Source organism: Podarcis bocagei (assembly GCF_964188305.1).
Source record: "Podarcis bocagei genome assembly, chromosome: 8".
Lineage (NCBI taxonomy): Eukaryota > Metazoa > Chordata > Lepidosauria > Squamata > Lacertidae > Podarcis > Podarcis bocagei.
The window spans coordinates 6,980,235-6,990,993 of NC_138133.1; the positions used below are offsets into that span (position 1 = coordinate 6,980,235).

The 10,759-nt window shown below is 44.4% G+C and overlaps 1 long non-coding RNA gene across 1 annotated transcript in view; it reads right to left on the reverse strand.

The window, feature by feature from the left end:
* LOC308594007 overlaps positions 1-9,494 on the reverse strand; it is a 56,426-nt gene extending 46,932 nt beyond the window's left edge. Inside the window, exon 1 of the long non-coding RNA XR_014011214.1 lies at positions 9,229-9,494. This is a non-coding gene — a long non-coding RNA (uncharacterized lncRNA). The remainder of the gene's footprint in view (positions 1-9,228) is intronic.
* Positions 9,495-10,759: the final 1,265 nt, after the last annotated feature.

Consider the following 10,759-nt stretch of genomic DNA (forward strand, 5'->3'; position numbering starts at 1 on the left):
CAGCGCATGGAAACACCATTTACCTTCCCACCACAGCGATTCCTATTGATCTACTTGCACTTTGAAGTGCTTTCGAACTGCTAGGTTGGCAGGAGCAGGGACTGAGCAACAGGAGCTCACCCCGTCGCGGGTTTCGAACCGCCGACCTTCCGATCGGCAAGCCCAAGGCTAGTGGTTTAGACCACAGCGCCACCCGCGTCCCACCAGCCAAACCTAAACTTCCCCCAAAAGCTGGAATTATGGGCTATGAACATACTTTCCAGCATTTCACAAATCAAAAGCGAGGCAGGCTTTCAACACCTCTATTACTGAGTATCAGTGCCTAATTCCTACCTCTACTTCCAGTTGCACATTGCTGACATCTTTACATCCGCTGTGTGGTCTATTCCTTTCCTTTGCAACTCCTTGAGCTGTATTGTTGTTAGAAAACAAATGAACCCCAAACCCCATGACATTTGTTTCCTGGTTAATCACCCTCAAGAAAAATACAGTACTCTTACAATCTCTTGTTATCATCCATTCAAAACTTTTTTTAATAATATTTTTTATTGCATTTTTTCCAGATAAAGATACAAAGTCGGATATACAAAGAAATAACAGAAAAAAGAAAAGAAAGAAAAAGAAAATCATCCTTTCAAAACATTTTTCCATAACCAACCGGACTTCCCCACGTCTCCCTCGCCGTGCATTCTTAACAATAAAAATATCAGCAAATTATAACCTTGTTTCGTGCATTCTTTTGTTTTTTCAAATAATTATATTTTAAGTTTAAAATACTTATTATCAATTTACTCTAAAGACAGATATAATGTTATTTTAAACAATAGTCCTTTCATTAATATAACTTAATTTCCCATACCATCAAATCTTATTGCTGGAGCTAACTTTTCCAAATCATGCGAATTCTTAACATTCATATAACTTATAAAATTTTTGTAAATAGTCTTTGAATTTTTTCCAGTCCTCCTCCATTGCTTCTTCTCCCAAATCTCGGATCCTGCCAGTCATTTCGGCCAGTTCCATATAGTCCATCAATTGCGTCTGCCATTCTTCCAGTGTGGGTAAATCTTGTGTCTTCCAGTGTTTTGCGATGAGAATTCTTGCTGCTGTAGTTGCATACATAAAAAAAGTTCTATCCTTCTTTAACACCTTCTGGCCGACAATGCCCAGGAGGAAGGCCTCTGGTTTCTTAGGGAAGGTGTACTTAAACACCTTTTTTAACTCATTGTAGATCATTTCCCAGAAGGCCTTCACTTTTGGACAAGTCCACCAGAGGTGAAAGAATGTCCCTTCAGCCTCCTTACATTTCCAACATTTATTATCAGACAGATGATATATCTTAGCAAGCTTGACTGGGGTCATGTACCACCTGTATATCATTTTCATAATGTTTTCTTTCAAGGCATTACATGCCGTAAATTTCATACCAATGGTCCATAACCTTTCCCAGTCTTCAAACATAATGTTGTACCCAAAGTCTTGAGCCCATTTTATCATGGCTGATTTGACTGTCTCGTCCTGAGTGTTCCATTTAAGCAGCAAGTTATACATTCTCGAAAGTACCTTAGTCTTTGGTTCTAACAATTCTGTCTCTAGTTTCGATTTTTCCACCTGGAATCCTGTTTTTTTATCCAACTTAAAAACCTCTTGAATTTGAGCATAATGAAACCAATCTTGCACCTTATTCTTTAGTTTTTCGTAGCTCTGTAACCTCCAATTGTCTCCAATTTTTTCTATTATTTCCCCATATTTCAGCCAGCCGGCCTCCATATTGGGTTTTTTTCGGGCCTTGGCCTCCACTGGTGATAACCATCATCCATTCAAAACTAACCTCACCGGCATGTGAAATGGCAAGCAGTGCAGTGATGATGCCTTAATGTGTGTGCATTTATTTCAGGGATGAGGGATTTTAGGCCCACCAGATGTTGTTCAACAGCTGGGCAGCAGAACACTTTGCAAATGGTCCCATGGGGCAGCTGCATTTCCCCCCAGGAGTGCTTCTGGGAACACCATCACATAACGGCATTCCCAGGTGTATTCTGTCCCTCATTTGAAAATTATAGGGCATCCAACATTATGCTGATATTTATTTCTATGATGTTTTTCAGCCAAAGGCCTCCAACGCAATGCATAAGGAATTTAAAATGCACAATAAACTTCAGCAAAATCAAAAACAAGTAAGAAGAAAAACAAGAAGAAACAAAGAAGAAAATGAAACAGCAACAATATCATAAGGAGCCAGAAAAATGGAAAGAAATCAAGCAGATAGAAATAGGAAGAAATGTGCTAATTATAAAAGATCCAGTGACTGAAAGTAGAAGCAGGAGGCAGTCATGGACACTTTCTGAGGGGACCCCACAATCTAGATGCTGCTATTGAAAAGTTCCCGTCCTGTGTATACACTGATTTAATCTTAGATCTAACACCGGTCCTGAGAGATCTGCATTGGCTCCCAGTACGTTTCCAAGCACAATTCAAAGTGTTGGTGCTGACCTTTAAAGCCCTAAACGGCCTCAGTCCTGTATACCTGAAGGAGCGTCTCCACCCCCATCATTCAGCCTGGACACTGAGATCCAGCGCCGAGGGCCTTCTGGCGGTTCCCTCATTGCGAGAAGTGAGGTTACAGGGAACCAGGAAGAGGGCCTTCTCGGTAGTGGCGCCCACCCTGTGGAACACCCTCCCTTCAGATGTGAAGGAAATAAGCAGCTATCCTATTTTTAAAAGACATCTGAAGGCAGCCCTGTTCAGGGAAGTTTTTAATATTTAACACTGTACTAATTTTAACACTTGATTGGGAGCCGCCCAGAGTGGCTAGGGAAACTCAGCCAGATGAGTGGGGTATAAATAAATTATTATTATTATTATTATTATTATTATTATTATTATTATTATTATTAGATCTTAGACTGGACCAGATCTTTATCTACCTCCTGCCCACCAAAGGCCATGTTTGAAGGGGAGGGCAGGGCTAATCACCTACCAATCATTTGGTGTCACAATGATGTCAGGTTTTCACTGCCAGTGTTTGAAATAAAGCCATGCAGGCAGAAGCAGTGACAATCCGTTAATTGCTGGGGCTTCTACACAGCAAGGTTTATCTCTCGCTCTTAGCACTTTAATTAGCTATTGCTAATATCACACCAGCTCAAGGAGCTTTGCACACATCCCAAAAGCTTCCACAGAGCTTCTGAAGCTCCAACAATCAGTTGTCAGGGCTTGCAAAGTGTTTTGCAGGTGCTACTGATCAGCTGATCACAGATGCCTGTAAACCCCATTTTAGCCCTACCTGCCCAACACCTGACACAGTATATCAGGGGTGAGGCAGGTGGACTTGGCTTGGGGGGAAATCTAGGAAAAATCATATGCCCTTGATTTCCTCCTTCACTGCTATTTGATGGCTGAATCTGCTTTGTATCTGCTTATCATTTTAGGTTTTAGGCAGAAAGCCAAGGAGGAACTATAAGGATGCTATTCTGGCTGGATTTGAGGCCCTTGCTAAGCCTCCGAGCAATCTAATATCTGCTTTTTCATCTATCATTGTGAAAATATGCTTAGGCATTCCAAGCTGAAAAGGAAGTATTACATAATTAACATTCTTTCAAACACTGTCAGTATATTACATATTTTATGCCCACTGGCAACATCTCAAGACACGAATTAATGGGTAAATTAGAGCCCTAACTGTATCAAAACTTTCAAAACCAAGATGTGCAGCAAACAGGAAACTTTTGCAGAGCTCTACTCATTTGCAGGATGCCTTGGCAAGGGCACTGCCAAGAGTTTCAGAGAGCATGAAACTCCGGGTTGGGGTTAGTATCATCCCATCTCTCCACCTCGGCTGTTCCCCTACAATTCTGAGTGGGTGAGGGAGGTTGACTCCAGTTAGGGTTCCTTACCCTGTTCCATAGGCCCCACAGCCCTGAGTGGCAGGTCTCTAGAATTCTCCATCACCTTAAAGATGATTCTGGGTGCTCACTGGTGTGAACAGCAATTTTTGAAATTATCTTTACCCAGCATCTTTGGGCAATGAAATATACTCGGAGTAGAGTGTGAATTTCATGCTCTTTATTTAGCTCGTAGTAGCAATGAATGAATCTTTCCCCAAAATGTCTATACTGTACATTATTTACACAATGGGCCCCATGTGATTGGCTAATTCCGGGCTGCTCCTGTAGGCCAATCGGGTTGCAGATTCACTTCCTCCAGAAGCCTGAGTGGCTGCTCCTGCTGGCCAATCAGGTTGCTGATTCACTTCCACCTGGAGTTTGATTGGGTGGCTCCTGCGGACCAATCAGACTGCTGCATTCTGGATCCTATTGTTCTAGGATTCAGCTCAGTACATAACAGGCAAGTAGCTAAACTCATGCTATACAGAAGAGGGTGGCTGAGTGCTGTGTGGCAATGCTGAGAGGACCTGGCGAGAGTGTGCCACTGCTTTAATGGCCCACTCACAGCAGTGCTGATGAAGTATGAGAAGGGCAGCCCAAGACATTTCGGCACCTGAGGCAAACCACAAAACGGCCAAAAGAAAACCCAGCCAGGGAAGATGGGGTGGGTGAAGATCTACATCAGGAACAAGGAGGAAATTGAACTGGGAATCAAATGGGGGGAAGGGGCCTACTCTGAATCCCCCTGGGGCAGGGGCAGAACCCAGGAGACCCCAGAGGGCAGCCCCCATCATTTCCTCTCGAAAGGTGGGAGGAGACCAGCAGCACCTCCTATTTGCTAAGAGGCCACTGTAGAGATGACATTTCGGAAGGAGGTGACAGATCCAGCTCCAAGGAGCATCTCACTGCCCCCATGGCAGCAGTAGTGGGCAATGCGTTCCTTGGAGGCCAGATCTGCTGCCCCATGGATTCTGCTATCCCAGACAGTTGGCCTCACCTTGCCTCTTGAATGGGCCAGGCTTGAGTGTGGGAATACACACAAATGTTCCCTGCCTCCATCAAGGGCTGCTGCAAACATCACCTCCACCTGAACCTTGCTGAGCCAAATGGGGAAGCAGATTTTTCAGCCTCATCTCATTCGTGCCCAGGAGTGACATCTCTATCGCACCACCCTGCTAATTAAACCATTTGATTCCTGGATGCAAATTTCCTTTTGCTGTTATATGTTATTGTAGGAAGGGGGCAGTTTGTGCCGGAGGGAACGAGCTTAGAATAATCATGGTTGGGTTCCATATTTATTTCTGTATATACAAAAGCAAAAGCAGCACCTTCATTATTCATCCCCCTTCAGGGCAACTATCTCATAATAATAAAAACGTCAAAAGGAATACACAGATACATATATCCACCAATAGAGAAGGTTCTACAAATGTGCCTGGAGAGACTGTGATTTATGACCTAGCAAAAATGGGGATGGAGTGAGGATCCTGCTGCGCCAGCTGAAATGTAACTCCTTCTTGACTATCTGTGTTGGTTACTGGAATCAGTCATCTCACGGGGCAATGCTCTGAGCACCTACGTATTAATGTTAGGTGTTTAGGAAGGTGATACACAAAGCCATATGTGCAGTGTGAATGTACACTGATAGCTCACGGCTGTGCCATTCTCTCTGAGTAAATCAACCCCCCACCCTTTCCCATGGGAGTAGCCAGGGGGGCAGCTGTCCCCCCCCCATCCAGTAAATAAATAAAAATACTTAACTAACTGACCATTCGCATCACAGATAGATAGGGTCTGCCCCCCCCCATAAATCCTGCCTCCCACAAACATAAATCCTGGCTACGTCCAGGCTCCTTTCTAGGAAAGGGCAGAGTGATTTGGACTGCACTTCTTTGAACCTTTCCACTGCACAATTCACATCTGCCTTAAGATTTCCCTCTCTGCATTTCCCTTTGTTTAGTGATTTCTAGTCTTGGGTCTTTTGTCCCACCGCATTCCCCAGTAAAACCTGCTGTTTACTGCTGAATCGGAACAAATATAAATAGTTTTTTTCTGCAGATTGCATTTTTTTGTGATTCACCTGCAGGGGAAGTCCCTAACTCACGGAGGGTTTGAGACCATTGGCTCCCCTCACCTGGTTTAGGCTGCCAGTCAAAGCCGTTTCCTGGAATTGTGGCCGCTGTCACATGCTGACAGCTTCTAGGAGCTACAGGTGAGAGCTGAGTGCAGGGTGAGGACCCAAGGTGGACAAACTACCCCTGAAGGAGCACAACATGCCCCCCACCAGGAGTCCCACCCCTCCCCCAACACCCTATGGACTCCAGAGATTGCAATACTGTGCAGCTAAATAGACGCCACACCTCAGCAATAAGAATGTCAGATCTTAGGGCTGTCGTTCTTCCTAGGCTTCTGTTTCGTTTCTGGCACTTGAAAATTCCCCTCCTCAACTTCCCATACCACTTCTGTCCCTCGAGTCCTTGTGTAACACTCCTTCATCCTGGGCATCTTTGCTTTTGACGTTAATCCCATTATCTCTCTAGCCTCCATCTTTTTTACTACCTCACTTCTTTATAACCATATCTTGGTTGCCAGTGGAGTCATAAATCTCTTTTATGCCTCTGGTGAGTGACACCATGGAAATGTTCCAAAGGAAAACTCATATTGCTATAATATAGCTTACTTTGTGCACCTCAAGCACCGTGGTGTCTGGTTCCCTCACTTATTTGTGCGTGTCTGCATATTTAAGAGAAAGAACACATCAAATGAGGAGGAACCATTAATGAGTACTCTTTGGGTTAAGTCAGTCAACCAGCTACAAATCCACCTAACGGTTACATTGTCAAGCTCACATTTGACCAGCTTTTCCGCAAGAATATCAAGGCCCCAGTAGATAAAAACAAAAATGGCCTCAAACCACATAGAGAAAGTTGAAGGGATGATGGAGCAGCTCTCACAGAAGCAGCTGCAGCAAAAAGACTTGACAAAGGGGTGGATTAGAGCCCTAAGACTCCTAGGGACACAATTCACATGAAAATCACAGAAGCTGAGGCTGCAGCCAGCAAGGCGTTCAGCCTGGGTGTGAGGCACAATGAAAGGATCCAGTCTGTTATAACGGCTAGTAAGGAACTCCAGCTAAAGGTGTGAACCTGGGGGACTGTGTTAGAAGATGGACTGGTTTGGGGGTCCCAGAATTCTCTGGGTGGGCTTCCTCCATCTAGCCTTACAGACTATGGATGTTGGAAAAAACCATAGAATCTGACATACGGTATAAACCTACCTCTGAAACTCATATGGCACATAGTCATATACCTTGAGTATTACCAGGTAAAATAAGAACTCTTGAATAAAAAACACCCCCTGAAACTGGCTTGGAATGAAAAACAAGTGCTTTTCCTCCAGGATTTGAGCAAGGGATATGCCATGCAGAGATAAAACCTTGATACCAGCTACAGAGAAACTGCAGGAGACAATCTCTGGTGCAGGTGGGACTTCCCTTTTCACCTCATTGTTCATGGAGGGCATAAACCATTCAGCCACAACACACAAAGGAACCAGGCACTTTATGTCTTTATTTAAGATGGAGCAATCCTGGTCACTGGAAGAACAGGACGACAAAGTACATAAGATACAGACAAAATGGCACATCAAACAGGGACATATTCCAGCAAAGAAAAACTACATTCAGCACCACTCCAGGACATCAAGATTTTTGTGATTCTACCAAAAGCAAAGTTTCCCACAGAAACTGGAAGTGCCTCTGTTGCTAGACCACATTCACCTGAATTGGCATGGCTATGGCATTATGAACACGTCACAATTTGAGCAGCTGGCAAAAGGCTACAAGAGCAGGGAAACATCTGCTAACAGCATCACCCTCCTTTTCCTTCTCCAGTGTTCTGCCAGACACCTGCAAAATGTTTGCCTGAACAGACTGCGGGAACCTCCCTCTGGAGAATCTCTAGCAAGAGGGCACACAATGGATCAAAAGGGTATTGTGTTCGAAAGTTCTTTGTCACACCAAAAGGTTGTAAGTTGAATTGGCATCTGAAACAGGGAGTGGGGGACCTTTGAGTCATATCTGGGAGATCTCATTAAATGAAAAAGGGTTTCCAAACTTCTTTAATAACATAAACCCAATATTACTTGCTTGCAAGAGAGGCATCTCACTAAAAGCAAGTGTTAAAAGATGGAGGGAAAGATTTTTCTGCCCCAGGCTTGTCCAACTCCAAGATAGTGACAATTGTATTATGCACCCCGCCCCAGAGTATAGGAAGAGGGGCGCGGTGGGTGCGGACCGTCCCGGGTGTCATCACTGAGGGGGGTGACAAAATGGCAAAAATATGTGTTTTTAAAATAAGAAATTCCCATTGTGTGGGGGGGGGGTTTAAGTGCTTATGCTCACAACATTAAGTAAATAAACCAGAAAATAACACTTGCAACTGTATCTTATTTTTCATTCTTTTAATAATTTCAATGTGGGGGGTGGTGACAAGAAATTTTCTGCACTGGGTACCACCTGACCTTGCTACGCCACTGCACCCCCCCCTTCCCTTCCAATATAAAGAAGTAGCAAGAGACCCTGAGGGGAAGATTTATATTTGCGAAATGCAAACTTAACAATTAAATATTGGAGAGGGAAAGGGAAAGTGGAGAGGGAAAAGGGGTCATAGGGAGAGAAAATTGTGGATGGGGTCAGGTCCGGGGGGGGGGGGGCAACCTCAGGCCAGGGGTCCTGCCAGGGACTGGTTGCTTTTTTGCTTGAGTTTATAACTTTGTTCTAACTAGACTTCTTCCCGGGCCTCAGGCAAGCTCTGCATGAGCCTGGATGAGATAGTACCATTTCTGCTCCCCATGCTGTTCACGCATGGCACTCGCAATGATGCAGAAAATATGTGATCACACAGGCTACTTTCTTCCTTACTTATGACCGTGTGATACTTCTAGTTATATGAAATGCCGCCTCCGACAATATATCTCATCAGTCAAGGGCGGAATGAAGAGAAAATGTTCCTGCCACACGACGTGGGGGGCAGAGTAGAATTATAGCAACAAAATTCTTCTGGATGTTCTCCTGCACATGCTTCACTGAAAGGAATGAGGGTCACACAAGAGCGCAATGCATTGGGGTGGCCTGGTAAAAATATGCAAGCTACCAGTGCAGTTATCACAGGGTGGGATTTGGACAGGTGACAGGTGAAACAGAAATTGTACATATGAAACAAAACAGAGCCATTACTGTTTGGTTTATACAGTTCTCTGACTTCTCTGGGGGTTAACCAAGTAAATAAACTCTGTTGCAGCATATTTCACTTACAGCATCAATAAACACAGGTAAACTCACCAGTTTCAATCAACCACTGACTGACAATGTGATAGACAATCATCGACACTTCAGGCAGGCTCCATTAGAGTGACACGGCAATCGCTGGGTTCCTGGCAGAGGAGTTGCCATGGCAACGCACCCGGGACAATGCATGCGATGAGATGCACCTGTGAGAGTACAAAACGTTAGGCAGAGAAGGGGAAATATTTCTGGATTCACAAATATAAAGCAGCCTTCTGTGTCCTTGGACGTTTAAGCATTTGCTATCCGAAAGGCTTTGAAAGCAATGTTCCCCCAAGATGTGGTGGCGAATTTCCCTTTAAAAAGGGGAAACGTTGACAGCTATGGGTATAACCTCCCCACTTCAGAATCCCCTCATTTATAGTTGATGTAAAAATTGGGGTTTGGCTTTTGCTGTCCAACTCCCCATGGGACTCTGAGTCCCCTAAGACCATGATTGGATGGAGGCAGGATCCAGCGGAGAGCAAGGCGGATATTTATTTTTCTGTTGCAACAGAGTTCGTGCCCTTCCTTCCAAGGAGGGAGACCCTGAACAAAAGTGTGCAGGAACCTTTAAAGACTGTTAACACTGCCCAACCGCCTTAGCCAAAGACCACGCCGAAATCATCACAGCAAGTGGTCTACAGCAGAAATCCTGTCTGCCAGGATACCAGATAATGGTCACTGACTGCATTACCTGGGCAGCCTGGCCATTCTTTTGTGATGGTTAATACTTTAGTTCCTGGTCACAGGCTTGCCCTAGTCATACACAAACACGTCCTTAAGACAGGATTTGTAAGCAAAAAGGCAATGGGAAGGCTTTCCCAATTTGCCTCCCTTACTGCAGAGGAATACTTGAAGTCATTGGGAGAGTCAAAATGGCTTCAGGATTGCTCTCTCATACTATTTCAGATACATGGTTTATATATTTAGATATGTGTGCATTTATGAATATTTATTCTATATTTGAGACCTTAAAAATTCTTATAACATAGTACAGTAGTTAAAGTATCAGCCCAGCTCCAAGTGTCTGCTTGCAGCCCTAAAAGTCAAGGCCACACACAGTCTCTTGGTCTAACATACATTTGACCATGGGGGGAGGGGGTGGCCTAGAGCTCCAGGGGGGGGGATTGGGGGGGATGAATGGCAGAGTCTAACTCAAGGCAGCCAACAATGTCCCTCACTAGTTGGCTCCACTGCACTCCACACACAAAAAATGGTACAAGGCAATCCACATACTGGCTTTTGGAGGCAAAATTACTAACTCCCCAACAGGGATCAATAGGAACCAAAACATCTATCTGCAAAGAGGAAGTGTTTCATTTAAATCACAGGAAGCCTAGGCAATGAAAACCTGAAACGTCTAAAATAAAATAAACAAATATCAAACATGCCATTTGCTCATCAGACAAATCCATAACATAAAGGTTGCTCCAGCTACTCCTGGCTTGTTTGTTTTTACTGGCCCCTCATGAGCCAGTGGGGAGCCTAAACTGGTCTTATGGCTGTGATGCCTCAGTTGTGGGACTTCTTTGTGACACTGCCTGAA